Consider the following 11,883-nt stretch of genomic DNA (forward strand, 5'->3'; position numbering starts at 1 on the left):
AGGATCGCCCTTCCCTCTGGGCATTAAGAGGTGTACTAATAGAGGGGTCAGTATGCTATCCCAGTGCATGGGATCCTGGTGGTTGTCATACCGATGGTGGGATCCCAGTACAGAAAAGACAGACAGGGGTGAGTAAGGGGTGTTCTCCCCCCTAACCCTGCCTGTCCGCAGTCTAACCATAACCCTCCCCACCCACAGCCTAACCCTAACCCCTCCGCCTGATGCCTAAACCTCTCCCTCTCCCCACCATCCTAACCCTGCCTGTCCGCAGTCTAACCCTAACCTCCCTCCTTTGTGTCTAACCCTCCCGCGGACGTGCCTAATCATAACCTCTGTCCCTGCTGCCTAAACCTAACCCTCCCTCTCCAGCAGCCAAACCACCCCCCCTCTGTCCCTGCTGCCTAAACCTAACCCTCCCTCCCTCGCAGCCTAACCACTCCCCCTCTGTCCCTGCTGCCTAAACCTAACCCTCCCTCCCTCGCAGCCTAACCACTCCCCCTCTGTCCCTGCTGCCTAAACCTAACCCTCCCTCCCTCGCAGCCTAACCACTTCCCCTCTGTCCCTGCTGCCTAAACCTAACCCACACTAGCCACAGCCTAACACTAACCTCCCCCACCCGCAGCCTAATCCTAACCCCCCGCCTGATGCCTAAAACTTAAACCCCCACCTCATGCCTAAACCTAACCCTCCCTTCCCCACAGTCTCACCACCCCCCGGGGTGCCTAACCCTAACCAACCTTACCCGTTGCTTAACCCTATCCTCCCCCCATCTACAGCCTAAACCTAACCCCCCGCCTGATGCCTAACCCTCTCCCTCTCCCCAGCCCCCCTAACCCTGCCTGTCCACAGTCTAACCCTAACCTCCCTCCTTTGTGCCTAACCCTCCTGCGGAGGTGCCTAATCATAACCTCCGTCCCTGCTGCCTAAACCTAACCCTCCCTCTCCTGCAGCCTAACCACTCCCGGGGGTGCCTAACCCTAACCCACCCTACCCACAGCCTAACGCTAACCTCCCCCCACACGCAGCCTAAACCTAACCCAGCGCCTGATGCCTAAACCTAACCCACCGTCTGATGCCTAAACCTCCCTCCCTTGCATCCTAACCACCCCCAGGGGTGCCTGACCCACCCTACCCGCAGCCTAACCCTAACCTCTTCCCACCCACAGCCTAAATTTAACCCCCCCAGCCTGACGCCTAAATCTAATCCCCTCGCCTAAACCTAACTCTCCCTCCCCCGGAGCCTAACCACCACCGGGGGTGCCTAACCCTAAGCTCCCCCCACCCACAGCCTAAACTTAACCCCCCCGCCTAACGCCTAAACCTAACCCTCCCGTCTGATGCCTAAACCTAACCCTCCCTCCCACGCAGCCTATCATCCCACAGGGGTGCCTAACCTATCCGCAGCCTAACCCTAACATCCCCCCACCTGCAGCCTAACCCTAACGCCCACCTGACGCCTAAACCTAACCCCCCACCTGATACGTAAACCTAATGCTCCCTCCCCCGCAGCCTAACCACACCCCCTCCCCCCGTGCCTAATGTCTAAACTGAACCCCCCCTTGCCTAGCCCTAAACCTATGATCGTGGGGATACGGGCGTCGGTATCCTTGCCCATTCGGAGTTCCAACGTCGGGATTCTGAAGTGTCGGGATCCCAGTGTCAGTATTCTGACTTCCGTAAACCTGACAGCCGGCATCTTTATCCGCATCTCCTAATAGGTAATGCATATGTCCCAACATTTGGAGCATGTGTCCGCAGCTCTCCTCCCAGGGCAGCTATTCAGGGATCACCCACTGCATGTAGACGAAGAGGAAGAGATGAAAAATCATTGTTAGTGGATGAACAAGCAGAGAGACAAACTGCAAACAGTGGTGTGGTTGTGTAGCGAGAAAAATCTCTCTATGTAAATGTGTTACTCTAACTACTGAGGACATGGAAAATGCCTAAAATAAGGACAATTATCCCAAAGGGCCCATTATTTTTATACAATACACACATTGGGGGGATAAGTTCTCTCTTATAGTAATTAGTGGGCACCTTCAGAAAAGATATTTGACCAGTTAATAATAAAAGCTATAAATTGCTAACATTTAGGGGTCAATCCAATGAGGTACGAGTTACCATTGCTGCAACGTTTCAACAGCATCCAAACTCACACCCTTCGTGGCCAGATTCAGCCTATGGGGCTACCGGAAAGTGCGGCTGTTGTAAGACAAACTCGCACCTAATTAAACTGACCCCTTAGTTGTTAAATGTGATAAAATAGTAAAATATAATGGTGTAATTGTGGCCTGATTCAGTTGTGGTTGTTGAAGCGATCGCTGCTGCAGTCTTGCCGCTCACATTTGCATCGTGAGTCTGAGCAGTCGTAGGCTGAGCAAGTCTCCTAGACACAGGGGGCTCTCCAGCAGCAACACAGGTCGCAATGGGTAATTTATGCACGCACATGGAACGGTGTTTGAACGGACCTGACTCGCCTGTATACAGTTAGCCACCCCCGTTACCACCTCAAACGCTGACTTCCTGTCAATCACTTTGCGATGGGATCCTCTATGTGAGCTTGATTTCATTTTGTGCGCAGTGCAGCTTACACGCATGCACAGTGAAAAAGCATTGCGCCACTTGGTGCAAAAGTAGCTCTGCATCCGCATCTGAATCAGGCCCCCTGAGCGGTAAGGAGAAGGACTCTAGGGAAAGGACTATGTCACCTTTATTATATGTAAAGATAGGGAAACAGTCACTTGTTACAGCTCCAATTCACATCATTTATACCATTCTGTACCATTTCATCATTTGGTTATTCTATGGGGGAGATGTATTAAGCCCTGCAGAGTGATAAAGCAGAGAGAGGCAAAGTACCAGCCAATCAGCTCCTAACTGCCATATTACAGGCTGTGTTTGAAAAATTACAACTAGGAGCTTATTGATTGTTAGTTTATCTCTCTCCACTTTATCACTCTCCCAGGCTTTGTACATCTGCCCCCAGTTCATTGATATACTGTACATGTCAGCCATTTCACTATCTCCCCTGATCTGTATTGTTCTTCCCCCGATCTGTATGTTCTGTATCATGCTCTCCCCACCCTTCCTGTTTTTCTGTATTACAGTATGTTCTACATCTCGCAACCCCCAAAAGTGTATGTCCTTCCTCTATATGTCCTATAGAGTACGCCACAATTTCTATTTTTTTGTATTGTGCCCCCACACCATCTGTATGTGCTATACCAAGTTGCCCCTTCTGCATGTTTTGTATTGTCCGCTCTCCCCCACCTCAGACCCTATGGGGGTCATTCCAAGCCGATCGCAGCATACTTTCATTTGCACAACTGCGACCGGGTCACTACTGCACATGCACGGGGGCTGTCATGCGCAAACGCATCGTTGTGGGCAATGACGCTGACTACGAAGAAAGTGGTTGCAGTGGTGACCGCAAGAAGATTGACTGCAGGAAGGCGTTCCAGGGTGGCAACTCACCGTTTGGAGCCATTTTCGGGGAGTGGTAAGGAAAACGCAGGCGTGTCCAGGTGAACGAAGGGCGGATGTCTGACGTCAAAGCCGTGCCTATCATCGCTGGATCCGTCGCACAGGGTAAGTATGTCCAGGGCTGGTCTTGTTTTGCAGGAAACTTTTTTAGCATAGCAGGGTTGCACAAGCGTTTGCAGCCCTGCTATGCAAAAATACACTCCCCCATAGGCGGAGATTAGTTGATCGCACCAGCAGCAAAAAGTTACTTGGTGCGATCAACTCGGAATGAGGGCCTATGTTTTGACTGTGCTCTCAATACCCCCCACCACACACACAATTACACAAGTATGGTAACTTACCTCCTGCATGTTATTCTCCAGTCACTAATTCCTCTGCGACCCCTCCCGTCGTCTTCAACTGACACTTTGCAGATCTCTTTGCCGGTCACCCGACACTCTGCAAATCTCTTTGCCAGAACTTTGCCAAATGATGATCTAAATAACCAGAATTCCTGGTCAGACATATTATGTGTATACTACTACACAATACAAAACAATACTACTACATCTTGTTACGTACTTTCTAGAGATGAGCGCCTGAAATTTTTCGGGTTTTGTGTTTTGGTTTTGGGTTCGGTTCCGCGGCCGTGTTTTGGGTTCGAACGCGTTTTGGCAAAACCTCACCGAATTTTTTTTGTCGGATTCGGGTGTGTTTTGGATTCGGGTGTTTTTTTCAAAAAACACTAAAAAACAGCTTAAATCATAGAATTTGGGGGTCATTTTGATCCCAAAGTATTATTAACCTCAAAAACCATAATTTACACTCATTTTCAGTCTATTCTGAATACCTCACACCTCACAATATTATTTTTAGTCCTAAAATTTGCACCGAGGTCGCTGTGTGAGTAAGATAAGCGACCCTAGTGGCCGACACAAACACCGGGCCCATCTAGGAGTGGCACTGCAGTGTCACGCAGGATGTCCCTTCCAAAAAACCCTCCCCAAACAGCACATGACGCAAAGAAAAAAAGAGGCGCAATGAGGTAGCTGTGTGAGTAAGATTAGCGACCCTAGTGGCCGACACAAACACCGGGCCCATCTAGGAGTGGCACTGCAGTGTCACGCAGGATGTCCCTTCCAAAAAACCCTCCCCAAACAGCACATGACGCAAAGAAAAAAAGAGGCGCAATGAGGTAGCTGACTGTGTGAGTAAGATTAGCGACCCTAGTGGCCGACACAAACACCGGGCCCATCTAGGAGTGGCACTGCAGTGTCACGCAGGATGTCCCTTCCAAAAAAACCCTCCCCAATCAGCACAAGATGCAAAGAAAAAGAAAAGAAAAAAGAGGTGCAAGATGGAATTGTCCTTGGGCCCTCCCACCCACCCTTATGTTGTATAAACAAAACAGGACATGCACACTTTAACCAACCCATCATTTCAGTGACAGGGTCTGCCACACGACTGTGACTGATATGACGGGTTGGTTTGGACCCCCCCAAAAAAAGAAGCAATTAATCTCTCCTTGCACAAACTGGCTCTACAGAGGCAAGATGTCCACCTCATCTTCACCCTCCGATATATCACCGTGTACATCCCCCTCCTCACAGATTATCAATTCGTCCCCACTGGAATCCACCATCTCAGCTCCCTGTGTACTTTGTGGAGGCAATTGCTGCTGGTCAATGTCTCCGCGGAGGAATTGATTATAATTCATTTTAATGAACATCATCTTCTCCACATTTTCTGGATGTAACCTCGTACGCCGATTGCTGACAAGGTGAGCGGCGGCACTAAACACTCTTTCGGAGTACACACTTGTGGGAGGGCAACTTAGGTAGAATAAAGCCAGTTTGTGCAAGGGCCTCCAAATTGCCTCTTTTTCCTGCCAGTATAAGTACGGACTGTGTGACGTGCCTACTTGGATGCGGTCACTCATATAATCCTCCACCATTCTATCAATGTTGAGAGAATCATATGCAGTGACAGTAGACGACATGTCCGTAATCGTTGTCAGGTCCTTCAGTCCGGAGCAGATGTCAGCATCAGCAGTCGCTCCAGACTGCCCTGCATCACCGCCAGCGGGTGGGCTCGGAATTCTGAGCCTTTTCCTCGCACCCCCAGTTGCGGGAGAATGTGAAGGAGGAGATGTTGACAGGTCGCGTTCCGCTTGACTTGACAATTTTGTCACCAGCAGGTCTTTCAACCCCAGCAGACCTGTGTCTGCCGGAAAGAGAGATCCAAGGTAGGCTTTAAATCTAGGATCGAGCACGGTGGCCAAAATGTAGTGCTCTGATTTCAACAGATTGACCACCCGTGAATCCTTGTTAAGCGAATTAAGGGCTGCATCCACAAGTCCCACATGCCTAGCGGAATCGCTCCCTTTTAGCTCCTTCTTCAATGCCTCCAGCTTCTTCTGCAAAAGCCTGATGAGGGGAATGACCTGACTCAGGCTGGCAGTGTCTGAACTGACTTCACGTGTGGCAAGTTCAAAGGGCATCAGAACCTTGCACAACGTTGAAATCATTCTCCACTGCACTTGAGACAGGTGCATTCCACCTACTATATCGTGCTCAATTGTATAGGCTTGAATGGCCTTTTGCTGCTCCTCCAACCTCTGAAGCATATAGAGGGTTGAATTCCACCTCGTTACCACTTCTTGCTTCAGATGATGGCAGGGCAGGTTCAGTAGTTTTTGGTGGTGCTCCAGTCTTCTGTACGTGGTGCCTGTACGCCGAAAGTGTCCCGCAATTCTTCTGGCCACCGACAGCATCTCTTGCACGCCCCTGTCGTTTTTAAAAAAATTCTGCACCACCAAATTCAAGGTATGTGCAAAACATGGGACGTGCTGGAATTGGCCCAGATTTAATGCACACACAATATTGCTGGCGTTGTCCGATGCCACAAATCCACAGGAGAGTCCAATTGGGGTAAGCCATTCCGCGATGATCTTCCTCAGTTGCCGTAAGAGGTTTTCAGCTGTGTGCGTATTCTGGAAAGCGGTGATACAAAGCGTAGCCTGCCTAGGAAAGAGTTGGCGTTTGCGAGATGCTGCTACTGGTGCCGCCGCTGCTGTTCTTGCGGCGGGAGTCCATACATCTACCCAGTGGGCTGTCACAGTCATATAGTCCTGACCCTGCCCTGCTCCACTTGTCCACATGTCCGTGGTTAAGTGGACATTGGGTACAGCTGCATTTTTTAGGACACTGGTGACTCTTTTTCTGAGGTCTGTGTACATTTTCGGTATCGCCTGCCTAGAGAAATGGAACCTAGATGGTATTTGGTACCGGGGACACAGTACCTCCAACAAGTCTCTAGTTGGCTCTGCAGTAATGATGGATACCGGAACCACGTTTCTCACCACCCAGGATGCCAAGGCCTCAGTTATCCGCTTTGCAGTAGGATGACTGCTGTGATATTTCATCTTCCTCGCAAAGGACTGTTGAACAGTCAATTGCTTACTGGAAGTAGTACAAGTGGGCTTACGACTTCCCCTCTGGGATGACCATCGACTCCCAGCGGCAACAACAGCAGCGCCAGCAGCAGTAGGCGTTACACGCAAGGATGCATCGGAGGAATCCCAGGCAGGAGAGGACTCGTCAGAATTGCCAGTGACATGGCCTGCAGGACTATTGGCATTCCTGGGGAAGGAGGAAATTGACACTGAGGGAGTTGGTGGGGTGGTTTGCGTGAGCTTGGTTACAAGAGGAAGGGATTTACTGGTCAGTGGACTGCTTCCGCTGTCACCCAAAGTTTTTGAACTTGTCACTGACTTATTATGAATGCGCTGCAGGTGACGTATAAGGGAGGATGTTCCGAGGTGGTTAACGTCCTTACCCCTACTTATTACAGCTTGACAAAGGGAACACACGGCTTGACACCTGTTGTCCGCATTTCTGGTGAAATACCTCCACACCGAAGAGCTGATTTTTTTGGTATTTTCACCTGGCATGTCAACGGCCATATTCCTCCCACGGACAACAGGTGTCTCCCCGGGTGCCTGACTTAAACAAACCACCTCACCATCAGAATCCTCCTGGTCAATTTCCTCCCCAGCGCCAGCAACACCCATATCCTCCTCATCCTGGTGTACTTCAACACTGACATCTTCAATCTGACTATCAGGAACTGGACTGCGGGTGCTCCTTCCAGCACTTGCAGGGGGCGTGCAAATGGTGGAAGGCGCATGCTCTTCACGTCCAGTGTTGGGAAGGTCAGGCATCGCAACCGACACAATTGGACTCTCCTTGTGGATTTGGGATTTCAAAGAACGCACAGTTCTTTGCGGTGCTTTGCCTTTTGCCAGCTTGAGTCTTTTCAGTTTTCTAGCGAGAGGCTGAGTGCTTCCATCCTCATGTGAAGCTGAACCACTAGCCATGAACATAGGCCAGGGCCTCAGCCGTTCCTTGCCACTCCGTGTGGTAAATGGCATATTGGCAAGTTTACGCTTCTCCTCCGACAATTTTATTTTAGGTTTTGGAGTCCTTTTTTTACTGATATTTGGTGTTTTGGTTTTGACATGCTCTGTACTATGCCATTGGGCATCGGCCTTGGCAGACGACGTTGCTGGCATTTCATCGTCTCGGCCATGACTAGTGGCAGCAGCTTCAGCACGAGGTGGAAGTGGATCTTGATCTTTCCCTAATTTTGGAACCTCAACATTTTTGTTCTCCATATTTTAATAGGCACAACTAAAAGGCACCTCAGGTAAACAATGGAGATGGATGGATTGGATACTAGTATACAATTATGGACGGGCTGCCGAGTGCCGACACAGAGGTAGCCACAGCCGTGAACTACCGCACTGTACTGTGTCTGCTGCTAATATATAGACTGGTTGATAAAGAGATAGTATACTCGTAACTAGTATGTATGTATAAAGAAAGAAAAAAAAACCACGGTTAGGTGGTATATACAATTATGGACGGGCTGCCGAGTGCCGACACAGAGGTAGCCACAGCCGTGAACTACCGCACTGTACTGTGTCTGCTGCTAATATATAGACTGGTTGATAAAGAGATAGTATACTCGTAACTAGTATGTATGTATAAAGAAAGAAAAAAAAACCACGGTTAGGTGGTATATACAATTATGGACGGGCTGCCGAGTGCCGACACAGAGGTAGCCACAGCCGTGAACTACCGCACTGTACTGTGTCTGCTGCTAATATATAGACTGGTTGATAAAGAGATAGTATACTCGTAACTAGTATGTATGTATAAAGAAAGAAAAAAAAACCACGGTTAGGTGGTATATACAATTATGGACGGGCTGCCGAGTGCCGACACAGAGGTAGCCACAGCCGTGAACTACCGCACTGTACTGTGTCTGCTGCTAATATATAGACTGGTTGATAAAGAGATAGTATACTCGTAACTAGTATGTATGTATAAAGAAAGAAAAAAAAAACCACGGTTAGGTGGTATATACAATTATGGACGGGCTGCCGAGTGCCGACACAGAGGTAGCCACAGCCGTGAACTACCGCACTGTACTGTGTCTGCTGCTAATATATAGACTGGTTGATAAAGAGATAGTATACTCGTAACTAGTATGTATGTATAAAGAAAGAAAAAAAAAACACGGTTAGGTGGTATATACAATTATGGACGGGCTGCCGAGTGCCGACACAGAGGTAGCCACAGCCGTGAACTACCGCACTGTACTGTGTCTGCTGCTAATATAGACTGGTTGATAAAGAGATAGTATACTACTAATATTATATACTGGTGGTCAGGTCACTGGTCACTAGTCACACTGGCAGTGGCACTCCTGCAGCAAAAGTGTGCACTGTTTAATTTTAATATAATATTATGTACTCCTGGCTCCTGCTATAACCTATAACTGGCACTGCAGTAGTGCTCCCCAGTCTCCCCCACAATTATAAGCTGTGTGAGCTGAGCAGTCAGACAGATATATAATATATATATAGATGATGCAGCACACTGGCCTGAGCCTGAGCAGTGCACACAGATATGGTATGTGACTGACTGAGTCACTGTGTGTATCGCTTTTTTCAGGCAGAGAACGGATATATTAAATAAACTGCACTGTGTGTCTGGTGGTCACTCACTATATAATATATTATGTACTCCTGGCTCCTGCTATAACCTATAACTGGCACTGCAGTAGTGCTCCCCAGTCTCCCCCACAATTATAAGCTGTGTGAGCTGAGCAGTCAGACAGATATATAATATTATATATAGATAATAGATGATGCAGCACACTGGCCTGAGCCTGAGCAGTGCACACAGATATGGTATGTGACTGAGTCACTGTGTGCTGTGTATCGCTTTTTTCAGGCAGAGAACGGATTATAAATAAAAGTGGTGGTCACTGGTCACTATCAGCAAAACTCTGCACTGTACACTACTGAGTACTCCTAATGCTCCCCAAAATTAGTAAATCAAGTGTCTAAACGGAGAGGACGCCAGCCACGTCCTCTCCCTATCAATCTCAATGCACGTGTGAAAATGGCGGCGACGCGCGGCTCCTTATATAGAATCCGAGTCTCGCGATAGAATCCGAGCCTCGCGAGAATCCGACAGCGTCATGATGACGTTCGGGCGCGCTCGGGTTAACCGAGCAAGGCGGGAAGATCCGAGTCGCTCGGACCCGTGAAAAAAAACATGAAGTTCTGGCGGGTTCGGATTCAGAGAAACCGAACCCGCTCATCTCTAGTACTTTCATTTTTATTCATTTGCAATTTATCTATTTTATTGACTTTTTATCCAAAACCCAAGATCCTTTCTCATAGAGACCAAGTTATCTGCTCCAGGTTTTATCTTCCCTAGTGCTAGGACCATGTTAGTATCATACACTGGGCATAATTTAGACCTGATTGAAGCAGCAAATTTGTTCTCTAATGGACAAAACCAGGGCCCTCATTCCGAGTTGTTCGCTTGCTAGCCGCTTTTCGCAGCATTACACACGCTAAGCCGCCGACCTCTGGGAGTGTATCTTAGCTTAGCAGAATTGCGAACAAAGTATTTGCAATATTGCGAAAAGATTTTTCTGTGCAGTTTCTGAGTAGCTCGAGACTTACTCTTCCAGTGCGATCAGTTCAGTGCTTGTTGTTCCTGGTTTGACGTCACAAACACACCCAGCGTTCGCCCAGACACTCCCCCGTTTCTCCAGCCACTCCCGCGTTTTTCACAGAAATGGTAGCGTTTTTTCACACACTCCCATAAAACGGCCAGTTTCCGCCCAGAAACACCCACTTCCTGTCAATCACACTACGATCACCAGAACGAAGAAAAAACCTCGTAATGCCGTGAGTAAAATACCAAACTTCTTAGCAAATTTACTTGGCGCAGTCGCAGTGCGAACATTGCACATGCGCAATTAGCGGAAAATCGCTGCGATGCGAAGAAAATTACCGAGCGAACAACTCGGAATGAGGGCCCATGTGCACTGCAGCTGGGGCAGATGTAACATGTGCAGGGAGAGTATGGTAACTTACCTCCTGCATGTTATACTTCAGTCGTTGCTACCTCTGCGACCCCTCCCGTCGTCTTCAACTGACACTTTGCAGTTCTCTTTGCCGGTCACCCGACACTCTGCAAATCTCTTTGCCAGATGATCTAAAAAACACAAAAGACTATCATTAAGCATAGTACTAGTTTAAGTACAATAAAATGTCCATGAGTCAACCAGTGTCCCAATTTTCCTTAAACCAAACAAGATACTTTCAAAGTTTTCAATATCCCATTTATCTATTTTATTAACTTTTTCATCCCAAATCCACGATCCTGCCTCATAGAGACCCAGGATATCTGCATCCCCGGTATGTGTGCTTATCCTCCATACTGCCCTCTTTATTCCTGTAACGCTACATTTTTATTCCTAAATATGTCGTTCCTTCCCGCGCTTCTCCTATTATTGTGTCCTTTTACCTGTATTCCCTGTTCTGTCTATCTTGTCTTGCCTTTCAGCTGACTATACTGCACTCTGTCTTCCTTACCCCTCTCCATCATACCCTGCTATGTAGGACTCACCTCCTCCTACCTGTCTTCCTGCATGGAAACTGGAAACGTTAGCAGCTCTAGATAGAATGTTACAGGAAGAAGCATTGTGATGTCACGGGCTAGTGATGTCACAGGCTAGATGTGATGTCACAGTAACCAACAGCAAAGCTATAGAGTTACAGCTATCTTACATATACATTTTCTACATCAATTACAACTGGATATACATGAGTTTCTAGTTTAAAAAAAATGAGACTAGTGTAGAAAATGAAGTATAAGGTAATGTTGTATAGAATAACTCAATATAGAGGTAAAGGGAAAACATAAGTGGCAGGAATTTCTAGACTAAATCACCGCTTATACTTTATAAGGAAATAAACCTCTTTATCTAAGAGGCTGAATTAATCATTTTCCATTATGTGTGAGTGTGTGTGTGTGTGTATATATATATATA

At 47.9% G+C, this 11,883-nt stretch overlaps 1 long non-coding RNA gene across 1 annotated transcript; it reads right to left on the reverse strand.

Moving 5' to 3' along the window:
- Positions 1-1,541: 1,541 nt before the first annotated feature.
- LOC135050960 (uncharacterized) lies at positions 1,542-11,051 on the reverse strand. Its single transcript, XR_010241946.1, has 3 exons — positions 10,925-11,051; positions 3,825-3,959; positions 1,542-1,793 (listed from the first exon to the last, which is right to left on the reverse strand). It is a non-coding gene; the product is annotated as an uncharacterized LOC135050960 (long non-coding RNA).
- Between the last annotated feature and the right edge of the window lie 832 nt (positions 11,052-11,883).

The sequence above is a fragment of the Pseudophryne corroboree genome, chromosome 2, assembly GCF_028390025.1.
Source record: "Pseudophryne corroboree isolate aPseCor3 chromosome 2, aPseCor3.hap2, whole genome shotgun sequence".
NCBI lineage: Eukaryota > Metazoa > Chordata > Amphibia > Anura > Myobatrachidae > Pseudophryne > Pseudophryne corroboree.